The sequence below is a fragment of the Cryptomeria japonica genome, chromosome 6 (assembly GCF_030272615.1).
Source record: "Cryptomeria japonica chromosome 6, Sugi_1.0, whole genome shotgun sequence".
NCBI classification, from domain to species: domain Eukaryota; kingdom Viridiplantae; phylum Streptophyta; class Pinopsida; order Cupressales; family Cupressaceae; genus Cryptomeria; species Cryptomeria japonica.
Genome location: NC_081410.1, coordinates 249,774,590 through 249,798,897, shown reverse-complemented (window position 1 = coordinate 249,798,897; position 24,308 = coordinate 249,774,590). Strand labels below are relative to the sequence as shown.

The window sequence follows — 24,308 nt, the reverse complement described above, 5'->3', positions numbered from 1 at the left end:
TAGAGAAAAATATATATGAATAATTAAATAAATTATTTAAATAATTAAATAAATTGTTTAAATAATTAAATAAATTAAATAATTAATTTAATTATAGAAGAGCAATTATCCAAATAGATAATTAAAATACTTATTTAATTATAGTGAACTGGAAGATAAAGTATAAAATGAATTAATTAAATAATTAAAAATAATCTTATTGATGTGAAGGAGTAAATTGATTAAATAATAAAAATATTTAATTAACATTAGAAAAAATGAATTAACAAAATAATTAAAAAATTAATAATTATTTAATTAAAGTTGTAATGGAGGGACAATTTGAATTTGAATTATGAATTAGGAAAAGATGTTAGATTAATTAAATTATAATATTATTAAATTAATTTAGAGGAATAAATGATGTGAAATGACGTGAAGGTACAATAGTCATTTTTTAGTGTCTATACATACCAATTAGTTCACCCATGTTCATCCATTTCATAATGCCTCTAGATTTATAAAAATTTACTTGTCCTCTTTGATCATCCAATGGTCTCCATTTACTTTATGATAATGCCTTTTTTCTATTCATGACATATATTATTTTCAAGATCCTTCAATTATTATTATGATAGTCAATAAAATGATTTGCAATGGGTTATCATCTAAATCACAACATTAACCTTACTGATATTCCTACTATTGTTTGACTATCTCTATTGATCTAAATGGTTATCAATATGTGACCATAATTTGGGGTTGTAGAATTCCTTCCATGATATTCATCCTCTTCTACTAATCTTACAAGAATATGATAGTTCCTTCTCATTAATATGTATGTTAATAGTGCTAATACCTCTTTCACATGATTGCACTAAGTTAGATTTAGGGAGTGGGATGGTCACACTATCTCATGATAGTTTGGTGCTTAGTGATAGAATATTTGGCATTTTTAGGTGTTTAACGGTCTCTACATTTTTATAATAATGATTTAGGATAATGTGTGATGTCTACTCGTGTTTGTGTGGTTCTGGAAACTATCTATGGTTATGCTTGGCTTTGAAATGATGAAACTATTCTACTCCTTATGATTGTCCTTGTTCTTTAATAGAATATTCATAACGTCTCTTTAATATATAATAGTCTGAAAATCATTCATAACCATAGTTTATGTCTATAATTTTCTTTTGTGACAACAATTCTCTATTTCTTCGAATATCTAGACTATCTCCTTATGATTGTTTAAAACATGATATTTTTGGTTGAGAATTCTAAATGACGCACGTAATAAGCCTTTTAAAAGTGAAGATAATGTTTATATTCTTATTTGTGACAATCATACTAACAAGGTTATGTATGACTTGATCTCTTTTATTAGCAATTATGCTTGTCATAACTTGCTATAATATCCTTTAATAATATAGAATATCTTAGTTGTCATGAATACTTCAATTTGTTAGGGTTTGTATGGTAGTCAAGGCCCTCTTAATTCGTCCAATGAAGTTTTAACCATCCTTTGACAACTATGACTATCTTGTCAACAACAAAATTATCAGATATTGTGAAATTACCTATTTAGCCTTAATAGTGCAATACCAATTTTAGTATGATATGGTTGTCTCAACATGCTATTAAAGAACATAATTGCTTTAATGATCAATCATGATAATATTATCTATTGTTGTTATGAGAGTTTTAAATGTAAGATTTGGCAACAATATTCAAGGGGTCAATGATATTATTGATAATTTTATGTCGAAGAGGCCCAAGGGTATTATTTATTATTTTTATAGTTTCCCAAGGCAATAAATTTCAATATACCCTCAAGATTTCATGGATTTCTTCAAGAGTTATTAAATATTGAGATTCAATAGATTCCCTACCTGAATGCTTATAAAAACTCTACTTCCCATATTTTCTCTATGTCTCTAGTTTTTATCCTCTCTCTTCAACACTATTAATGTAAAGAGAAAGAAAGTAAGTTGTAGCTAATATATTGTTGTAGTATGCAACATCTTATGTGATTTGATAATTATGTATGGTAAAATTGCATTAATTCCTCTAAGTGATTGGGTGACTATATTTAATTTGTGACAACAACTAGTACCTTAGATAGTCCTTATGAGGACATACATGATAGTGTTTCATAAAAAATGATAAATTTCCTTGATATAAAGATAACATTCTTGTTTTAAAATTTATTAAAATCTTATTGATATAATGAGTTGTATAACTTGGGAGATAGCAATCTTTATTTTCAACATTGATATAGTTATCTATTAATCTTCATGGTTTTATCTTTTTTGTAATAAAATTGTTAAAAAATTGTTATAACAACGATTTATCCTTAGAGGATATGAATGGTCAATTCATCGAAATGATTATTGACAACTTAGTTGTGGTCTTGAATGCTCATTAGCCCTCTCAATCATTTCATGACAAATTATATTATGAATCCATGTGTTGTAAATTTTAGGGTTATGATAAAGTTATAATCTTTTATTATCTTTTGAGCTGCTATGATAGCTACTTGTTGAGTAAATAACAATCTAGTAATTGTATTAAATTCCTATTTTATAACATATAATACTGGGATGAATTTGCAATAGATCTGAGCTATTTGGGCATATCCATGCTAACCACTCAACTAATTACTACAAATAACATATAATATTGGGATGTATTTGCAATAGATATGAGCTATTTGAGCATATCAATGCTAATCCTTCAACTAATTATTACTAAAGGACATGACCCATACTGCTCTTCATTTAACGAGTAGTGATATAGTTTTTTCATTAACAATATGGTGGTGTAATGTAGCTTGAACCTACCTATGACAACTAGAAATATTTTGTAAAGACATATCAATGGAAATGTAAGGAAGGTAAAAAGCAGGGTTTCCATTTATCATCCTTTTCTAGGGTACTAAAATTCCTTGCTCACAACTTGATTACTTTATGAATACTCAATTTACTTATGCTGGTTAAAGAAGTGTTCTTAGCTTCAAACTATTTATTACTTAGAAATATCTCACACAATAAATTGATTTCCCTTTATTGTCCCAAATCAAAAAGATATTTTTTAGATCCTTTAAATATAAATGCAAAAAAATCAAATATAAAATCAAGCTATAAATCATATGTAAAAAATAATGAAACATTTAAATCTAATATTATAAATATGTTCATTGCCAAACTCTATCTCTTACATTTTATAAAGAAGTTTACCCTAAAATGGTATATGCATTCATAATTTCCCTTTCTTTCTTGGATATTTAAGGATAATGTGCCAAACTCATAGCTTTGATACTAAAGATCTAGATCCCAAGTGGCACGTATTGGGATAGTTGTGTTACACACCATGCAATCCTAATGGGTGATTTATTTATTATCTATTAACCATTTGTAAGCCCTGTTGGAAAAGAGTGTTCCACTTTATTTTGGCTTTATGTGTCATATGCATGTATTATCATTTATGACATGTTTAAGAAGGTGTTAGAGTGCCTTATGACATTGCAATATGTGTAATAGAACACATGTCTATTCTATTTCATAATTTAAGAGTATGTAATAAGGGATTTACAAGGTGGAAATGGAATATTGACCAACTTATGATGTGTAAAGATGCCATATTATAGAGCATTATTCAAAATATTGAACAATTCCAAATGGGGCCCAAGCTTGGTGCGTGGTTATGGAATGCACAAGGAGTATGATATTTTGGGTTTTTTTGACCCATCATGCTACTTGGGCAATGAAATTCATGATTGGAATTCAAGAATCATTATTGGATGTGGTATTTTCACACGGTTTTAGAAAACTGTTGTTGGTTTCTAGACTATTTTTTTTTTTTGGCAAGGTGGCAATGCCACTTGATATATTTTATTAATAATATATAATTTTTACAATATATTTAAAAATTGGTTCAAACTGAGCTCCCAGAGAAAAGAACCAGCAAGAAAAACTCTGGTCATTGCTCATCAACATGACTATAGAAGAGAAGTAGTGAACAATCCTCTAGCTAGAGCTAGTTACAAAATAGAGGTCAACAAAGGAGCATGCGGGCTCATTTACACATAGGAGCATGCAAGCTCATTTTACAGAATAGGAGCATGCAAGCTTATTTGCAAAATAAGTTCCTGGGATATCTTGAAGGCCCTGCAACAAAGAACTCCTGCAGCCAAAATTAGCATGTCCCTCCACCAAAAAACAATTGCAACCAAAAAATATATATACTACAGAACGCAGAGAATTTACAAGAAACACAAGGTTCCAAAACATGACTGACACCAATGACATGAGATCTGCGATCCGCCATTATAGACAAATGCCAAAGGAGAAGAGGCGAATGTGGGAATGCTAGAGAGAAATGAAGCCCAAAATTTTTATGTCGTAAATGAAAAGAAAGAGGAGATATATCATAAAAAAAAATGACAAACCAAAAGAAGCGACGTACAGAGATAATCATGAAAACAATGCTACGCCAAAATTTAAATGGCATATGAATGCCAAGTGATGATCAAGTAAAGCAAAGTACCTCAAATCAAAACCAAATGGAATTATGAAAAGAAATACCTCACCAAAAGAAGAGAATATCAACTCGTATAAATGAGCAATCATATAATAAGAAAGATTAAATCCTCAACTCTCTACAAGCTATAATTAATAGGTTTGGGAAGCTCATCAAATCACCCCCCAATTGAGAGGAATCAATAATAGTTTTGTCACAACCCATATTAGCGAGGCAATCAACCAATGCATTACCTTCACGATAAACATGTGAGATGATGAGGTGCTCAAACGTATCAAGAAGAGTCCATATTTGTTCATGAATATACCAGAAATGCCAATTATCAACTTTTCTTGCCTTGCAAGCATTAATGACAATAGCTGAATCACCTTCAATATGAAGGTATTTGAAATTCAAATCCTTAGCCATAACAAGACCTTCTAAAAGAGCACAAGCCTCAGCCATATTATTTGTGCCAAGAGAAATTGACATAACTTTTAATGCTAATAAAGAACCCAAATGATCACGAAAAACTATCCCTATTCCCGAATCACCAGGATTTCCACGGGAGGATCCATCAAAATTCAATTTACAAAAAGGGGCATTAGGAGGGTTCCATTTTATGGAATTTCTGTCTACAGGTGTTTTTCGAATCCTTGGAAAGGTGGGTGATACGGGAATAATGATACTTTTCCAAGAAGAGATCATAAAATTGTCCCAAGAAGAGAACTCTGAATTCATATTAAAATATTTCTGGACATGAGCATTAACTTGCTCAATAATACTTCTTTCCAAAATCCCAAGAATAACCGATAAATTCGATGAGTCACATCTAAAAATGCGCTTGTTTCTTTCCCACCAAATGGCCCATATGACTGAAGAGGGAATTATAAACCACAAACAAGCAAATAGAGAAGATGAATACAAAACTGGCCAAGACTGAAACATGTCCCATAAAGATAAACGTAAAGGGAATGAAAGAGATAACTTTTGGAGGACAAAATGCCAACAACTACTCGCAAACTCACAATGAAGAAAAATATGATTGAGATCTTCAAGAGCTTTACCACATAAGACACAAGAAAAGGAGGCTGCAATATTAAATTTGACTAAACAATCACTAGTCAAAATTCTATTTTGCAGCGCGAGCCAGGAAAAAACACCAACTTTAGGTAATACTGAATTATTCCAACAGAACAAAAAGGCACGATGAGGAGAATTTTGATTGGCCATTTGTTGAACATCAAAATATCCTTCTTTAACAGAGTAGTTTCCCGATTTAGAAGGGCACCAAATAAGTTGATCTTTGATGTTAGAAAGGAAAGCCACTCAGTCTTGCAAAACAGATTTTAAATTTTGAATTTTCTGCAAGGACAATGGCAGAGTAGAGGGATCCTTCCATGAGACCTTGTGAGAAAACAGATCAACACTATCTACATAATCAACCAATCTAACTCCCCATGATTGAGAAAGAACAATTGAAACAAAAGTAAGAGATTCATGGTGTGAAAGAGGGGGAAATCCATTCCAGGAGTCTTTCCAAAAAAGAATATCCTCCCCCGAATGGACCTGCCAGGAGAGAAAATTAGAGACCACTTCCCTACATGAGATCATAAAGTTCCAAATAGCAGACCCCTGTGGAGGATTAGAAATTGTGAAGATCCTAGCAGGATTCTGGGAATCCAAATACTTAGCCTACATAATTTAGCACCACAAAGATTGGGGCTTAATATACATAGACCAAACTAGTTTGCCCCCAAAAGCCCTATTTCTTTTAGATAAGTCTTGAATCCTAGCACCACCAACTTGCTTGGAAAGAGACATCTTGGTCAAAGAAATCAGTGGAATCTTTTTGTCTTCTGTCATGTTATTTTTCCAAAGAAAAGATCAAATAATCTTTTCAATTTGGGAGATGACTGATCTGGGAGCTTGAAGAACTGAGATATAGTAATTGGGAATAGCAGATAAGACCATTTTAATGAGAAGTATCCTACCTGAAAGAGACAACCACCTAGCCTTCCAAGCAAAAATATGAGATTTAAGTCTCTCAATAACCGAATTCCAAAAAGAAGACTTAGCAGATCCCATAAAGAAAGGAATCCCCAAATAGGTAGAAGGAAGAGAGTCTACTGGGAAACCTAAGATATTCACAAGTCTATCAGCCACCAACTGAGGAGTATGGTTTCTAGACTATTATTGGACTATATATTAGGTACTTGAATGTCGATGTAGTATGAAGTAATTTTGTATAGATAAGCTATTGAAATTTCACTAAATCTGTGTTGGTTGTTCTCCTAAGAAGTCTTGAGGCTATTTATGTATTGCAAAGGTATATTTGTGGAATGAATATATTGGTTCAAGATTAGGAGTTTGGGTTTTTCGTCAAAAAGATTTTCACACAGGAAACATTACGTTGTGTAATGAATGATTTTACAATTGACATTTCTTTTGAAACTATTAGATAATTTATTATTATAAATTTATATTTTTTAAATATTATATTTATCTTATTGTATTTATATTATATTGAATTATTATACTTATATTATTATTCTTTATATAAGATAACATATCTCCTTACTAATTAATATAGGAAGTATTTTTGCTATCAATTTTATTTCAATCTAGGGAAAAATTTTCTCGAGAAAGATATGGTTTATACTATGTGTAGGCAACAAGAAATTAGTTGTTAACATAAATTTAGATTCATGAATTTTTTTTTAGTAAAATAGAGATGCTACTCAAATTTAGAAATGAATAGGTTACACAATGATGATTCAAGTGCACAATGAGTAATGATATTCCCTATGACTAGAATGGAAAATAAACTTTAGTCTAGTTTGCTTACGATTATACATTAATCATCACCACCCTTCAATGCAAAGGAGAGTAGAGATATAATGAATACATCATAGTCACAAATGAGAAGAAGTTATAATGATCCAATGTGAATAATTAACCTTTTATTTTCCCTACCATATGTGCTTCCTAATAGTTAAAATTGTGTTACTGGATGAAATCATCCATGTGTAGATACATCAAAGTCACTAGGTGTATGTGAAGTTATTCAAACTCGTGCATGATAGTGCATGATAGTGCATACATCGATTTAAGCGTTGGGCACATGCTGACAAATATTTACACAAAGATCACGTGTAGTGGAAAACAAGGAAATAGTGTGTGCCTATCATACATAGTACACTGTGATAACTTGTTTTGTATGAGGCATTATAGTTGGTTATGCAATAGTGGAAAGAGTTGCTGAGGTTTGTGGGGTAGTAGCAAAACAATGTAGGTGACTGAATGGTATTCATCTTAACACTATGAAAATATGTACGGGTGTTGTAGGGTTGCATAGGGTGCATAAAATATGTGTGCATGCAATGAGTGTTGCTAAGGTGTCATAAAGGTGTACACGTTGTGTGAGGTTCTCAAATATGCATGATATTATGTATGAATTTGTGTGGCATTATGCATATGCATACTTTTTTCTTATACTTTGTGGCAACTTTGAAGTGTGCTAACAAATTGAGAAATGCTTAGGATATGACATTATGGAGTTGGAGTGATTGTGTAGAGGTTATTGTATATACTAAATTGTAAATGTTTTTACAGTCACATATTATGTCAGTGTGTTCCAAACAAGTGAAACACTAAATAATTTGCATATATCCTTACTTGCCATTTCAATATTGATTGGTTCGTTGGTTGGAAATTGTTATAATTTGGTTGGTGAGTTGCTAATATGTTGTTCGTTATATTTATTATATATTATTATAATTTGGTAAGCTAGCTTCGAATAAGTTATTGATTATATTTATTGTCCTCATTCTATTCTTCATATGCAACTTGGTGACTAGAAAGAGCTAGTATTTGAGTTGATTGTTGATTTTGGTGGATTTGAGCTAAGTGGTCTATCAAGAACAACAAATGCAACATGGAATAATGTTACCCAATAAAAATAAACAAAAAAATTGGTGAAAAAATGATATAAATAATTCTTTAATTTTAAAAAATAGTGCGAATCTACATAGAAAATACTATATCTCATTAATTTACATTGTCCTAAAATTTTTGATCATTTGTTCCCTATAAGTGATACAAATTGAAAATTGCTAAAAAATGTTGACTTTGAACATCCTACTTAGATAAAAAAATGAGACACTATTGTGGGATCACTCATCTATTGGATGCAATCAATTGAAAGGGTGTTTATTGTTGCTAGCACTTTTTACAATTGATATCATCATTTCTAATAAAATTTGATCGAATTAATGACATGCATCATATAGAGATCTATCATATTACCACATTGCACAAATTTATTGCATTATATACTTGTACCATGAAGGTTTCATTACATTACATGCTAGCACTTTTTACAATTGATATCATCATTTCTAATAAAATTTAATCGAATTAATGACATGCATCATATAAAAATCTATCATATTACCACATTGCACAAATTTATTGCATTATATACTTGCACCATGAAGGTTTCATTACATTACATACCTATACCAGACACAAATTTATTGCATTTGTGACATCATGTGAAGATTGATCATATTGCTGCTTTAATCTCGTTGCTTGCATTGAATGAAAATCTATTATTTTCCTACCTCGTCTGGATACTTATCATCTTCAATGCTTTTTCCTTCTCAAATAGAAAATCATAAGTTAGATTTTGAGATTCACTTGCATCCATATAGCATTGAAATATACACTATACCGTGCAAGTTATAAGTGTTATCATTCACTAATCATAAATGCATATCTTTTAAAAGTTTAATGGATCATTAAAAGTTTATTGTAGCGGCAAAAAACCGTAACTTGTAAATTCCAACGTCTGAGTCCAACCTGGCGCAATATAATAGGGTTGCTTGTAGCCCTAGATGAGATTGTCCTTGGCGTACGAGATTCCTGATTTGGATATTCGGGTTGATAGTTCTTATTTCATCCTTCCCGAATTGGGTATGGAGATTCGAAAATTGTGAAAAAGTCTAAAAAGGTAGAAGGGGAAGATCAACGGAGGCAATTATTTAGCTTTTGAGCAGGGTCCCGGTAAATCTAAAAATATTGACCACCCAATTATATTCCTTCATCATTTATAGATGTTTGTAAACGCAATTCGGTGCTGAGCCATGTTTGTAAACGCAATTCGATGCTGAGCCTTGCTTGTAAATGAGAATCTGTAGGTAGATATTTTAGCTTGTAATTAAGGGGCAGAAGTGCTGCTTCTGGATTGAGTGGGGTGTCCGCCTATGTCATTGGGCTACCATTTCAGAAGATGCAATGCACATCTGAATTCTTGATCAAGGTTAGTGTTTTATATCAATGACATCAATTATTTTCATTTTCTCTAACATGGTATAATTTTCATCTACATATTTGAAAGGGCTGTTATGGTAGCACATCATAGGAGCTGTTTTACACGGCACAGGGCCTGATAACTAATCACAACATTAACCCAGTACCCTAGGTTTAAAATTGATTCCTTTCAGGCTTCGAAAATGTTCCATCTTGTTGGTGGATTCTAAAGGGATGCAATATATTCTAGAGTTTGAGAAGGCATATACTAAGAGTAAAATTGACTTTGCTGAATAAGGCAGACTGTATAACAAAATGACTTTCGCATCCTCCCCGTCTATTGTAGCATTGACTTTTGCTAACTATATAATGAGAGATCTTTGATTGCTTCTATGGCTAGACTTAGTGACTGCATCAACCATCTTGAATTTGAATTCCAGATCTATATAATATAACTTAGAATTTAAGAGAAAAAGACTGTAATTCCCGTTCAAAGGGACCAAGGCAAAACCGATAAACAGCTTTTTTGTTTTTGAAAAACTTACATTAACATAACACATCATGGAAGATAAAAGAGTATTTAATCCTATGTTACCTTGGGACGTGTCCCTTGGCCTCAAAACTCTGTCTCTGTACCGGGGATGACATCCCTTGATGCCGGTCACCCCCGATCTCAGGAGGCATTTAAAAAAATTTAACTCACTCAACTTAAAAACCCACTACCAAGACTAGTCATGTTTGCACAGATGGAACATGTTGAAATTGAACAAATTAGTTAAAATTAAATCAGGTCAACAATCTATCACAGGTGTATATCAACAATTCAATTACTAGGGCACCTAGGGCATCACACTTTATAACCTTTCGCAGGTCTGATATACTTCAATCATTGAAGTAAAGCACTGAAATCTTTCTGCAACTCCCTATCACAGATAGCAGCAAGTTCCATTCATGAACCTGGAAGATCTTAGTAGCAATGCTCTGATACCATTTTTAAATTCAGCACATGGTCTGTAGATTGTGCTTATTAGGGTTTGAAACAAATTGACTAACTCAACCTTTGATCAAACCTGCACTGCAATTCTGAGACCTACAATTGAGTGCTCTAACTTGCATGCACAAACTTTTGAAAGTACAAAAGAATAAGACAATAAAACTGAAACCAGAATTCTGTTGTTGCAATTTTTATTATTATGGAAGAATCTTAGAATTCTAAATATTAAAGATGGATATTGCAAGGTTATATATTAACTGTAAACTTGGTACTGAAATTTAGGAAAGGTAACCATAGTATCTTAAATTTAGGATGTTTCTGCTAATTTTCTGCACCCAGGAACAACAGCTGAGTAACCCAAAATTCTAACAATATTTTCTTTAAAAAATTTACTGCTGGTATAATATTATTGCACAAGTCAAAATAGACTTACAGCAGTGTATGGGACAAATTCGCTCCTCTATTATGAGGGGAGGTTCCTGTTGATGTGTTTTTCATGCACATGCGAACGCAGAATTGGGTATTTTATCTTCTCTTGAACAAAGTTACTCAAATGCTGAAGATTAGCTTAAGGATCACTTGAGACAACTCCAAGGTTCTGGTATGTCAGGTCTTGACGTGTGGATAAGCTTGTTGGTTTGATGTGATTATGCTGGGATCACAAAGGGACTTAAGTTGAATTGTTGAATGCTTGAATTGCTGGAACTTAGATCATTTGATGTTGCAATCTTGTGATGCTTTTTATCCTAAACTAGCTTGAGTTTTAAAAAAAAAAGGCAAAAGAGAAAGGGTTGAGAGAGTCTATTCTAAGACCTAGAATGTAAGAAGATGGGTGAATGATTAGATGGAATCCTACTGGGCAAGGTGTCTCCATCAACTTGAACAATTTGACACAAGCTCAGTGCAATCTTCTATGGGATAATTCCAAGTTTTTCAAATCATTATCATCGAACATTGATTACCATTCAAGTTAATGCATAAGCAATGGACTTATAACAATTTGAAGTTAAGCTCATATGGCTAGTGGTATGGACTAAACGGATTCCACACAAATACATTCAACAATTTCCTCCACTCAATCTAATCAGCATGAAAGTAAATTGAGAAGTAAAGGCCGTGCAAGTTGTTGAAGTAAGAAATCAAATTCACCATAACTTCAATGAAATCAATTCCTCTTTACAACAAGGTTTGGCAACAATCTTTGCCTTCTCCTAATCTAGCTTCTATTCTAATTTGGCTACCATCTTAGCTCTATTCACTATTCACTACTCTATTCACTAACTATTAACCCTTACAAATGAAGAGCTTGAGCCTTTTATAATGCTCTCAATTGATCAATGGTTAAGATTTTACAATGCAAACCCTAATTAGGGTTTGTTACAACAAACTCAATTTTGGCCAATGAAATAATTACAACACTTTGGCATGACCAATAGATAATAAGGGTAGGTGCTTCGAAGTTTGTGCCATCATGGACGAGTCAGGTACATTGCATTTAGACGTGCTGATGTGGAACTTTTTTGATTGATGGAGTAGTGACTGGGTTGAGACCTTGACTTTGCACGTGTACTTGATAGATTTGATACTCAAAATTACTGTTTACCCTCTGGGTGAATAGTTTAGAACATATAGATAGAACACTAAATGCAGAATAATAATGCCATAGATATCAGATAAAACATAAGAGATGCTATCCCATTCATAATCATGTGTGTTCGTACAAGTTACCTTCCAAGGTATATAAATTTACCGAGGGGGTGCGAGGGCCAACCGTCGCACCCGTAACTACCATCCCTCGGTTACCGAACTAACAAAGACAAATACAACTTAATTAACTAGTTTTATTCTTGTACAATATTGCTGCCAACATCATCCCCCCCAAAAAAGAAAGGTTGTCTCTAGACGACTTGCAACAAATGGGGAATACATTGCTACTACAGAACTCAAAATCAAAAACTAAGGGGGTGCAGGGGGCGTCCTTGATGAAGAAGGCGCCAATGGTGGTGTAGTGGTGGAAGCCAATCGCCCACGCAGTTCGTACACCTGCTCAATCCTCCTCTTCAGATCCCGTTCTGCCACCATCTGCCTCTCCATTGCAGTCTTAACCATATAGGTTGCCTCCAACACCTCCTTATCCTTCTTGTCCAGGCTCTCTAGTGCACTGACCAATCGAGTCTCTAACCGAGCTCTGGATGCCCTTTCCTCTTCCAGCTGCATAACCAAGGTAGACTTATCTGCTACCAGAATGTCCATTGCTGTCCGAGTCTGTGCCATGGTAGCCTCAACCTCCCGAAACCTGACAGTCAACTCCTCTCGAGCCGTCACTGCTGCTACGCGCAAGGCCTCAGCTGTGGATGCCATGTGTTGCGTCCTCCGGAGCTCAAGATAGCCTTCGCGTAAGGCTTGCTCCACCTCTCTCAACAAGGACTGCATCCGGGTCTCGCCAACCCCCTCAGTGAGGCGCCAAGCCTCCAGCATCCCCAGGTTCTTCGTCTCAGGCCACCCAACAGACTCAAAACACCTCCCAAACTCTTCTCTGCATCCGGTGTGGGCAAAAGTCAACAACCTCTCCATCTGCTCGATCATGGCGACATCCTCTTGGAGTCTTGCAGATGTCACAAGCCGCTGTGCTCCTAGAGTCATCTTGACAATGAACTGCTCCAACTCTCTTGCACCCTGCTGCACTCCCATAGGCACCCCCTCCTCTCTGTAAGGACCAATTACTACATCCACCGGGGGTGAAGCAGCCCTCTGCAGCGCCCTACTACTGGGAGAACTCCCTTCCTCGAGATCAATGATATCTAGAGAATGCATCTCCCTGCTTGGAGATAGAGTGGCCTCCCCTACAGGTGCCACGGGTGTGAGCTGGTAACGACTCAACCAGGCACTGAGGTCATCCTGGAGAGCGCCTGCTTCCATCATTACCTCCTGCATATAACTTGGCACACCCGACACATCCTGCTCCGTGGAAGCCCCCGCACTCGCCAAGATACCCGACCCATCCTAGTGAACTGAGGCCACCCTAGAGTCGATCCTTGCTGTGGTCTTGACCCTCGGTGGTGTGTTGCCCCCATATTTGGCCTACCTAAAATTTGAACTTCAAATCAGTCTTAGTGTTGAGTAAAGGTCCAATGGGTGTTATGTGTAAGTAATGAGCGTGTTGTCCAAGGTCATTACTAGTCAAAAATATGAAAAATGGAAGAATTTTGAAAATTACCACAAATTGAGGGAAACCAGTTGACAATCAGGATCTAAGCGTCATTTTATATCATGTGGCCAACTTTCACCTGAACCTAGTTCATACTTTGTCATATTTTAAACTTTCAATTTTTGGTGTCTGTTGCTCCCAAATGATTAAAATATCTCATTTAAGGCTTCTTCATGAGGTGTAAATAATTGTCTGGACCTATTTCCCTTCCATTGACGCGTGTTTCGAATTTCAGGACCTAACTCCCTATCGTTTGAAAGTTATGCCATTTTTCTCCAGCCAAAGCGATATATTTAAAATATTTAAATTATTTCTCAAATGATAATTTAATATTTTAAATTATTTCAATATGTTTGGTCATTTGCGATAAGAAAATCGTCTTCAGACATCGGTGGCATTCTCCCTTGATCCATTCTCAATTAAAAATGGTTTCCAAGGTGTAAAGGATAGCTCGTTGAAGCACAAGGTTAGAAATGCTCACTTTTTGAGCATTTTTAACCTCGTTTCTTAACCTTTTGCCAAAATGTTTAGAAATGCTCAATTTTTGAGCATTCTTAACCCATATTTCTAACCTCTCACAAAAAGGTTAAGAATGCTCCAAAACTGAGTATCTCTAACCTCATTTTCTAACCCCGTGGGCCCGCTTTGTCAAGAAGGTTAGAAATGCTCCATCCTAGAGCATTCTTAACCTCCTCCATAAGAGTTTAAAAAAAAAAATGCTTATGAACAAGTTATGGACATTCATCAAAGAATACAATGGATAGATGAGGTTATTCAGATGTTGTGGTTGCCACTGCTTTGGAAGACATGACTGCAAATTGTGAGGCATGGCAAAGGTTAGAACTGCTCGGGTAGACATAAATGCAAACCGTGGAAGCACAGACAATGCACGTGAATTGTTTTGACATAACATACATGGTAAGTATTTGAAAGCATAAACAAAGGTCATGGCTTAAACAAAATGCCTCGAATAAAATGTGGTCTCATTTGATGCCATGATTGCTTATTCACAACATATGAATTGTTTGATGAAATGCCTCAAATGGATGTCATCTCATGGGAAGCATTTACTTCAGGATAGGCATGAAAATGATTTGTGGAAAATGAAAAAGAAACGTAACTGCACTTTGCTAGTGTAAATCCAAATTAAATAACATTTGTCGCCATCTTCTAAGCCTGTGCAGAGGTATCTTTTTATCAAATTTTATATTTGCACCAGTTCCCTGTTAAACATGCATGAAAATGTGGACATATAGACTGAGCATGAGAACTGCTTGATCAAATGCCTTCAAGAAAATATGGTAGTATGAAGCTTTTAAGCAAATGCAATTATCATGCATAAAGCTGAACTTTGCCAACTTCCTTTTCTACCAAAGAGTCTCAAACAGAAAATGGGCATCCATCAAAACATAATGGATCGGGATTTTTGTCAGATATTAGAGTTTGAAGCGCTTTGGTAGACATGTTTGCAAATATTGGATGCGTAGATAAGGCGCGAGAAGTGTTTGAGCAAAGTGGGGTCAAATATATATATCACCTCATTGAATACAATGATTGTTGCAACAAAATATCAGGCACGACCTATGGAAGATTGTAGTGAGGTGAGGCACGTGAAATGTTTTACAAAATGCCTCAGAGATGTCATCCCACTGAATGCAAATTTGGAAGCAGAGGTAGCATGCAAAATGTTTGACTATTTGCCTATAAGAAGTGCGAGTTGAAAAGTCATAACTTTTTGTTTGACAGAATGCCAAACGTACAAGCATCGGCAGGGCAAGTGAATTGTTTGGAAAAATGCACAAAATAATGCGGTCTCATGGAATGCGATGATCTCAGGATATGCACAGAATGGGTTTGTTGAAAAGGGCTCAGAGACGTTCAAGCAAATGCAATCAGCCTAAAAAGACATTCATCAAAATTCCACGACCTTTTTCAGCATCTTTTTGGCCCGTGTCAAAATGTGAGTTTTTGAGCAGTGAAGAAATATCCATCAAAGCATGATTAAAGGCAGATCTCTATCAGATATTATAGTTAGAAATGCTCAAGTTGATATGCACAGCAAGTGAACCATTTGACAGGATGCGAAAGGCGAAATATGGAAACATAGACCAAGCACACGAATTGTTTGTTAAAGTGCCTCGAAGAGATTCCATCCCAGGAATGTAATGAAATGATGGCAGCGATACATGCATGCACTTATTGGAAAAGTGATAGAAACTTTAAAGTGAATGCAATTGGTAGGTATAGAGTCAAATTATTTGCCGCCACCCTCCATGCCTATGCAAAATGAAAACTTTGAAACAGAGTTTGTAAATTCATCGCAGCACTAAATAAATGAGGATTGTTGTCAAGATATAAAGCCATGGTTGTCATACATGAAGAATGTGAAGCGTAAGACAAGACGTTCTATTCATTTTACATAATGCCTCGAATTTATCTCATGCCTTGCGGTGATTTCAAACAAATGTAATGGCATGACTCATGGCTCACATTGATCGCAAGGAATAGACAAATATATTTGTTGGGAAGATCTAAGTGCAGAGCTTGTGGAACCATAGTCAAGGAACTTTAAGGGTTTGGCAGATTGCAACACTAATTTCACGAACCTCAACCAACATTCTCCAACCGCAATGGAACAACACACAAGAGCTAGGAGACCATGGAAATAATGTCATGAACATGATAACGTCCTCATCATATAAGCCTTCTTATTGTTCAAAGAAATATTATGTTCATGATGGATAAGGATGTTCGAGAGCTTGTAGGCATGAATTCAGATGGTGAGATGATTACGAGATCAAATGAAGCAAATGAAGATGGAGGCCACCTCGACAAAATCAACAAACAAATTATTTCTTCAATGTAATGGGTTTGATACTATTTTTGTAAAAAGTGACTTATGTCGCTTATTGTAACCCAAGGTTAGAAAGTTGACTTCTTTTGCGCATAAAAGTGTAGGTTACTAACTCATTGAAATTCACGCAGAAAAGAGTTAGTTATTAACCCAGGATTAAAGTTAGTTACTAAGGTGGTTATTCTAGGAAGCCTATAAATACAAGGCAATTTGTAATGTAAAGGGGACTCTTACAGAGGGGGAAAACTCTGCAGAATTTTGTAGAAAAACAAAGTGAGATCTTTTGATATTCATACCTTTGAACTAAGGGATTTTTGAACTTGTATATTTTCAAAAAGGATAATGAAGAATGCATTAAGTTCATGTGTCTTGAATGTATTCATGAGTTATCGTTACTAATTTCTCGTATGTTGAATTAGTAATCCCTTTATGTATTGGTGAAATCCATTGATGAAACACATCATCTCATGGTATCTTGACTTGCATGTGCTGGTACAACCTATCTCTTTGTGTGTCGAGGTTTATTGTACTTCTTTCATCATTGTCGCATGACTAACCTTTTTTTTTTGGTGGTAATCCCTTTTGTGATTGTTATCATTTATGGAATCCTACTTGGTGTTCGTATGTCTTCTAGTAGGGTTTCTGTTATTTATCTTCTTTAAGTTCTATGCTTTCTCCTTTATGTACTTTCAGGTTAAAAGTACACGAAAATCCTAAATACCCCTATCATACGAGGGAGTTGCCCCTCTCAAACGTAGAGGAAGATCGTGTTTCACAGAACGATCTCTCCAACTGTTGGAACGTTTGTCATTGCTCATCGGGCAAACAGGGTCAGTTTCAGGTAAACGACCATAGTGACAAATCTGTTTACCAACATGGTGTCATAGCGATCGTCACCCGAAGCTGCCCAAAGCTAGGTACTGGCACCGTGGTGACTACACTGACTGTCCTGAATGACTGTGGCACCGCCAACTGGCAAGTCTCTGGTAAGCGTGTTGGTGTAAACTGGACCTGAGCTTGGTGCGATGCTAGAACAATATTGGCTGGTGCGGACCCTTCTGTGCCTACCGATTCCATTACCTCCTCTTCAGGCAACTGGTCACCCCCTCTACCTGCCAACCAAAAACTCCCTCCGCTCACTTGGTGTTGGTGTTTGTTTTATCATCTACCAAACATTAGGATAGGATACCCGAAGGTATTCTATCCTCTCCTGAAAAATCACTACTGATTCCAAGGTCTATATGTGCGAACAAGCGACTTTAGTGGAATAGCTTCTTGGGTAGTGTATGCTGAAATTTCAAGGGGGACTTACATTGACAAGTATCTTGAACTGCTGAACTTGGATGGATTTGGCAATTTTAGGCTCTTCTTTTTTTTTGGGAATTTTTTGGGATTTAGACTTTCAAAAGAAAGGGAAAAAGGATAGGGTTCGAGGAGGTTAATCTAATCCTATGAATTTTGGAGATGGTATCAACTTGGTGCTCTTGAGAAACCAAACCTTGCTTCGCCACACTAGGGACAACTACACAAGGCCGGTGCAATCTTCAATGGGTTGTGCTTATGATCGAGATGTTGGGATGCACAGAGGATGGGCTCAGACTAACTTTGCACGGTGAGATGGAAATCATCCATACACCAAAAGTATGAGCAGAGATACACCATCAATTGACACTTATCAAATCCTTCATTCAAATTAACAACAATGAAAGCAGATCTAAATTAAGTCTAACTAAGTGTGAGGCAATTGAAACCATGCAAATCATTCAAATAATAGAGATTACAAAGCAGCGCACATGCAATATATTATCTGGAAATGACCTTAAGCAACAATACATCAAAACCTCATACTCTCCAAATGAGAGGAGGCAACCTTATATAGTTTTTCAAAATGAATGAATGGCCGAGATCAAACAGCGATCAAGGGCCAAGATTGAAAGTCTTAAACCCTAATTAGGGTTTCCCGAAATACTATCAGTTCAAACAAATGGAAGAGTGACACGTGGCGCAACTGCTAATTTCATTGGGGTGAGTGGCCACTTTTTTCTTTCAGAGATTCAACGTATCTGGACACAATGAGCTTGACCTCCTCCATGGTGACACTTGGCAAACTGCCAATCTGGAAGTAGACGAGGTCCACATTATCGGTACATATGGCAAGGATGCCTTCTCGCTCAACTGCTTGGGTGAGGAAGGCATCATCGATGGAGAGGAAGTTTGCAATCTTTGAAAGATCGCCTTTGTCAATCATCCCTGAATCCCTGAAGAAGCTTGCCTGAATCCTGGCTCTCAGGTTCTCTGCTTGTAAATCCTTCTCCCTTAGGCTTTCCTTCTTCCAGATCTCTGACGCCACATGGAATACCTTGCCCAGGATCTCTCTAACACTTGCCTCTGTCTCAAAGCACTTGGTCTCGGATTTCTTAAGAACCTCAATCCGAGTGACCAGAGTATAGTACCATGTGCCGAAGTCGTACCTGTCTCCTGTCTGTATGATGCCTGCATCCACTAAGCTCCTCTTCGACATGCCTCAGATAACCTTTAGACGAGGGAGTATTTCATTCTGAATTTCATCCACCTCTTCCCAATTGGAGGCTAGATCCTGGATACGATCAATCAATAAAGAAGTTGCCTCGTGTGCCGATGCTAAGTTTTCTACCAGTGTGTCAACACGCACAGAAGCGTCTGAAATCTATTCCTTTTCTTGAGTGTACGAGCCCTTCATATCATCATAGTCCTTCATTGATCCCTGTTGAAGAGGCTATGGTGGAGTAGCCGGGACTTCACGGTTGAGTGGGCTGGTAAGATGGAGAACATACTTCTTCCACTGTTGGTTCTCTTCTTCAACCTTCTTCCTCTTTTCCTTTTCGTGAGCCAGCCTCGTCTTTAGAACGTTGCAGGAGTCAGCAAAATATTGGATCTCTTGGTCCTAGGTGGGCTTACCCAGCTCTATGGTGGTAACCTTGTAATCATCTGCGGTGACATTGTCTCTAGTCTTTCCTTCTTTGGGCACCGCTATCTGGACTGTCCTGAATCCGGCACTGTCTCTCTGAATTAGGGAAAACTTCCTGGTGGGTTTGGGTGGTTTAGCTATAGTGGGTTCATTCACCTTCTCCAGGAATGCTGCGGTGACCTCCTCGGTTGAGTGGGCCTCTTTGGGAACCGTGGCCTTTATCCTTGCTCTCAGCCAATCCGGAATGGTTGATTGTTCTACAGTGTTCCGATTAAACTCATCATCTGCCTCTCCCGGGTTTGCTGGTATGCCATCCAAGAAGATTGTAGGTGCTTCAATTCGCTCTCTGTCTGGACTTTGGAAGACCTTTTCCACTACTTCCTCAATTGGCTGGGAAAGCACTCTTACTTCATCATCAATCACACAGATGTTCATCTCTTGCTCCCCAGTTGCACTCTGATCGGGCGCAATGGAAGCAACACTTAGGATGGAGTGACTCTCGCTGGATTCTCTTCTCTTACCTACAACCCTTTTCCCTGTGACCTTTGTGGATCTTCCAACCAACTCCTTCCTCTTTCGAGACCCAACACTTTTTGGATTTCGAGCATCACCGGCGGAGGTACAAGGATTGACGAACAGAGTATCATCTACTCCCATTAATTCATAAGTCAAGGTCACACCTTTGGCCTTCAACTGTTTTCTCTTTTCAGACGTCCACCACCTTGAATACTCAACCACCTACCTCATGAGGTCTGCTAGATCTGATTTCTCTCCCTCTGTCCAATCTATTAAGACTAAGGGTTCATTTTTCATCTTCTCAAATCTCGGCTGCTGAAGTTCTAGGCTTTCTTCTACCTGATCGGCAACTCTGAATACTTTTGTTGCTCTCACCACACCCAACGGGATTCTTGACCAGAATCTCTTCCTAATCTCGAAGCTATCGGCTGCATTAGCCCAGTAGTCTTCTAGATCCAGTTTGTGTTCAAACGTTGTTCCTTCGATCTTCTTTATCCTATGGAATGGATCGAAATCTTTTCTTGCCTTGTATTGATAGAAGGGATACCAGGCCAGCTCCTTCTCAGTGGTTGCAGCAGCCTGTGATGATGGACATGTTTCCAGCCCATTACCAATTGTAAGTGAGGACGTCCCAACCTTCTTCTGCTTATCCCTTTGAATCACTATATGCTCCTCGAATTGTCTCACAACCTCGAGCAACACCACTCGGTTGGTAGGGTAAGTTGGAAGCTTGTATGGAGGCCTGGAGAATCCCTGAATTCGGAGGTAAGTGAATTTTGGATATTGGATGTACCAACACCCGAACCGACCGATGAAGTCCATAGACTCTTGAGACAGCCTCTGGTGCAGGCCACCTTGAAGTGTCCGGGTAATGTGCATCAGGAAGGTATCATTCACCCTTTTGAAATGGAATTTCTCCTCCATGTGGAGCTGGGGATAGCAATCGTATATTGGAAACTGGTTCTCCTTGTTCCCAACTTCTCCTCTACAAGTGAGACCTTTGTACCTGTAGGTCCTGGCCAAAGAATAAAACAGGTAAGAACTCATGAAGAAAGTCCTATTCGTCTCTAGGTTCCTTAGCTGGCTGTCTAGGTTGTCGCTGATCATCCGGGCCCAGCCTATCATTTTTACTCCATTGATTATCTCATTAATGAAATAATACATCCAGGGTTCGAATGGAGCTCCCTGAGGATTTCTTGTTATTCTATTGAGCAGGACAATCATGTCCCCAATGTCCTCCTTGAAGTATGCTCGCACTAGGCTCTTTCTCTGGAGTTTAGAGGCGCCCTTCCTCGGCTTGTCTAGCCAGGAATGGTTAACTATGGCATCATATTCCTCTAGGTGGTCATGGTACAGACTGTCAGCTTCGTCCTTTGTCATATACACTGTGTTGTGGTACTCTGGGATCTTGAAGGCCTCTCTAATGGCCTCATCGCTGACATTCGCCAGCACTCTTCCATCAGGTGCAACGATGTCTTTACTGATGGGGTTGTAGTGTTTGGCACATTCGACTACTAGTTCATTGCACTGCATGGTGGGGAGGAAGCCAACAGCATGCACGATACCACTCTTTATCATCTTTCACGCAATAGTGGTAGGCACAAGGTTGTCCAGACCAAACATTCGCTTCTTAAATTCCCTCAGGTTGATGTGTCCGAGGTTGGTGTCGTTGATGTTCTTCCACTTTGAAGTCATTCTCGACTCTGGAGGAGCATCTTTGTCTACCTGGAATTTCATAACGTCTGGGGCTTGCAAGCAAATAATGAAATTTTAAAGTTAGAAAATGATTTGCAAAGTTTTGAAAATAAGGGGGCTGCGAAATGGCTAAGTGTTGGAAAATTTTCCATTTTTATTCTCATACTTAGCCATAAAAATCGAATTTCCACCTAAAAACCCTCAGTCTTAAGGCTGGTTGTGGTTACCACCAAGTGTCAAAACTTTCAAAAAAAAATTTCATACTTAGCCAAAAAAAATGATTTTCTTCCTCCAAAATTTTCGAAAAAAATCATTTATTAAATTCTGGAAAATATTCAGAAAATTCATAATTCTAATTTCACCTCTGACTTGGATAGAAGTAAGGCTAGAATTTTCTCCAGAATACTCAGAAAATTCAGAAAAGTTTAGATAATTCTTCCTCGTGCTAGTTGCCTTTCTCCAAAAATCTGTAAAACTTTTGCCAAAAAATATTATCCAACTTCTAGCAATATCTAGAATTTTCTCCAGATGTTCTTCAAACTGACATACTTTACTAAGCTCTCCTTAATAACTTTGAACTTCTTGGTGTAATAATGAAGTTGATAATGAAGTATTTGTAGACAAGGTTAAATCTTCAAGTAGAAACCCTTAAAATCATCCAACTCATACTTCTAATTTGAACTTCATGTTTCCCAGTTTTAAGACAATATCTCAAAAAAAACATTCCATTTTGATTTAAGTCTGAAGATATTTATTAATTCTCCAATATTCCCTTTCAAAAAAAAACCTTTCCATTTTGATTTAATATCTCAATAATATTTCAATATTCTTTTCCACCAAAAAAAACTTTCCATTTTGGATTTATTTTGAAGATATTTAATAATCCTTAGATATTTTCTTCATTTTGGATTTAATTTTGAAATCTCTGTGGATTTTTGTGACATCATGTTGACTTTGTTTGACCTTCCATGTGTAGGTGGACTTTTGGAAGTTTATCTTCATCTTCTCCAAGTTTTGGCGGACTTTGCCTACCTCTCCAAGGTATGGCGGAGTTTAGAGGGCCTTCCCATGTGTATGGCGGACTTTGGAAGGTGCTCCTGGGCGGACTTTGGTGGCTTCTCCATCATTTGAGACCTTGGGCGGAGTTTTGAAGGTCTTCCATATGTTTTGCTAGGGACACCAAGGGCTACTAAGACATGGCGGAGTATGAAGAGGGCTCAAGGCATGGCTCCCACCTTGGGCGGACTTTGATGGCTTCTCCAACTTATGGTGGACTTTGGGGGGTTGCTCCATCATGGCCTCGTCAACACATGGCGGTCTTTAGACTTGGCTTCTCCATCACTTGGCATGCTTGGGTGGACTTTAGGCTATACCCCTATGCACCCTACACATACATGGTGGACTTTGGTGGTGTCTCCCCAATGCACCCTACACATACATGGCGGACTTTGGAGTGTTGGTCTTCATGGCCTCCCAACCTTGGCGGACTTTGGAGAGTCCTCCCACATGGCCTCCCAATCTATGGCAGACTTTGGAGAGTCTTCAACACATGGTCTCCTACATCGTGGTGGAGTTTGAACCTGCAACAATACTTCAAAACCCTTGTTAGCTAGACTTAGAAGAATTTTCAGAGAAATTTCAAAATTTCATAGCTTAATCAAATTTAACCGAATTAACTTGAAATTTGAAATCCATGCTTAGGTGGATCGTCTGAAGTAGCAAAAAAGCCTAAAATCTAGGGATTTAGCTTTTTAGGTCGAAACTTGGAGTTTTTGAGTTCCGGTCGAAGCTGGTCAGTGGTGCAAGTGTAAACCCTAGGTTTGCATCCCAAAAAAGCAAAAAAGCCTAAAATCTAGGGATTTAGCTTTTTAGGTCAAAACTTGGAATTTTCGAGTTCCGGTCGAAGTTGGTCAGTGGTGCACGTGTAAACCCTAGGTTTGCATCCCGAAAAAGCAAAAAAAGCCTAAAATCTAGGGATTTAGCTTTTTAGGTCGAAACTTGGAGTTTTCGAGTTCCGGTCGACGTTGGTCAGTGGTGCAAGTGTAAACCCTAGGTTTGCATCCCGAAAAAGCAAAAAAGCAGACATCCCTAAATAATAGGGAAAACTTTCTAAAAATAGCTATACCGGGGATTGGGCTAAAAATGCCAAAAACGAAACTTCCTAAAAAAAAGGAAAAAAGCAAAAAAGCAAACTTTCTAAAAATAGAAAGTTGTCCAAATTCGTCCAAATCAATTGCGATCTTCGTCCTTTGGCCTTTCTAAGCACTCTGGTGGTGTTCGCATTCCG

The 24,308-nt window shown here is 37.0% G+C and overlaps 1 protein-coding gene across 3 annotated transcripts in view; it reads left to right on the top strand.

Annotated features, from left to right (window-relative positions):
* Positions 1-9,305: 9,305 nt before the first annotated feature.
* The window catches only part of LOC131037289 (guanylyl cyclase 1), a 244,855-nt gene continuing 229,852 nt past the window's right edge, over positions 9,306-24,308 (top strand). Inside the window, exons 1-2 of one of the 3 annotated variants that reach the window (XM_057969374.2) lie at positions 9,306-9,561; positions 9,696-9,817. The gene's annotated coding sequence lies outside the window, so the exon portion shown is untranslated. Of the gene's footprint in view, positions 9,818-24,308 lie in introns of all 3 variants that reach the window. The other 2 variants (XM_057969391.2, XM_057969368.2) reach the window with 2 other exon arrangements.